Here is a 1,742-nt window from a genome sequence, read left to right as displayed (position 1 = left end):
GATCTCGTAGGTGTGGGCAGACTTCACCTTCTGCTTCATCACACCTCATCTGAACTTTCTCCAGCGACTCCTGCTGCAAGCAGATCCTCTTGGTCTGTTCTTCTAAGTGGAAGTGGATGAGGCGTGAAAACATTTGGTTCACCTCCTGCAGCTTCTGGTTCTTAACCGAGGACTTTTCGATCCTTTCGCACAGATCTTTGTTCTGATTTTCTAAGTTTTGGATCGTCTCGTTTTGTTCCTGGTTCTGATTTTCTAACATTTCAATCGTCTCGTTTTTTTCCTGATTCCGATTGATTAAGTTTTGGATCGTCTCGTGCAGTTGCTGGTTCTGAGTTTCTAAGTTTCGGATCGTCTTGTACAGTTTGTTGTAATGATTNAGCTTCACTCATTCCAGGGTGTGTTATTAGCAACCCCAATGCAGAGCAATTAAACAAAGCATGAACAGTAACTTGAGGAAATAATTGGGTCTATTTAGAGACGGACAGAACCTACAGCTCTGGTGTGTGTGGAACTACACCGGTCTATGTTGAAACTCTTGAAGTCGTCGGATGGCTCCGCTGTCACTTCGCCGGATCACGGGTTGCCATGGTGACGTGCGTTCCAGCTGATCCAGTAGAGCTGCAGCGTTGAATCCTCCGCACTCCCGGGGCTCTTCAACAGTGAATCTTCTCCGCTGCAAATCACGGAGCGCTTCGGCTGGGCTGTGGTAGATCTGGGGGCCTGTGTCCCAGTGAATGTGCAGTTTGGTGAATGGCCATTGGAATCTAATGCCTTTTTGCTTCAGCGCGCTCTTCACACCTTTATAAGCCGCACTGTAAACATGGTCAAAGGGGAGGGGCTTATCTCCCAGGAAAATCTTCTTCTGCCAGGTGTTTCTCAGGACAGACTCTTTAGTTTTAAAGTGTAGAAAGTTTACGATGATGGACCTGGGGGGAGCGTCGGCACTCGGCACGGGACCCAGAGAGCGATGAGCTCTTTGTATTTGCAGGTCCGCGCTGTCATCAATGAGGCGCTCACATTAGTTTCTTCTTTTAGTTTGTTGAGGTCTTCTTTCAACTGGCGTCTGAAATCATCTTTAAATTTGTTCAAGTCTGCTTTCAGCTCTGTGCGGAGGTCACTGACCTGTTTGCTGATATTTTTAATGCCCTCGTGAAGTGACTCTGTCTCGGTCGTCTCGCCATCTTCTTCATCTGTGTTAGCATGTGCCTCGTCTTGTTCCTCCGAGTTTGACTGTTCTTTAGGTTCATGCATCTTTTTGACCTTTTTCTTGGTCCCCCCGCACATGCTTTCAAAGGTATTAGTAACCGTAGAACTTGAATTTAAGGGGGAAAACTGCTCTGCCTTGAGGAGCTCAGGAATTAGTCAGCCATGTTGCTCCGCTGCCAACCGGAAGTCAACAATCTAAATTTCTAACCCTAAATCACAATATTCATGCACAAACTCAGTGAGGTAAAACTCTATGATTTATTATTATTACTTTTTAAATCTTTATTTATTATTATTATTATTATTATTATTATTATTATTCTAATAGGCCCTTCGCCAGCCTCTGGCGCTCGGGCCTGTTAGTATCACAAAGCGATGCACCTAGTGGCCACAAAATGCAATGGCGCGACGTGACTCGCCCGCAGTGACCAGGGACCCTCGCCATGACGTAGAATAATGAGGTGATTCCATAACTGTTACCATAGCAACCATAATGTAAACAAGAACCAAACGGGTCCTGACTCGAACTAGGAAGT

The sequence above is a fragment of the Boleophthalmus pectinirostris genome, unplaced genomic scaffold, assembly GCF_026225935.1.
Source record: "Boleophthalmus pectinirostris isolate CB_2022bp ecotype Guang Dong unplaced genomic scaffold, ASM2622593v1 HiC_scaffold_16, whole genome shotgun sequence".
Lineage (NCBI taxonomy): Eukaryota > Metazoa > Chordata > Actinopteri > Gobiiformes > Gobiidae > Boleophthalmus > Boleophthalmus pectinirostris.
This window is presented reverse-complemented; position numbering follows the sequence as displayed.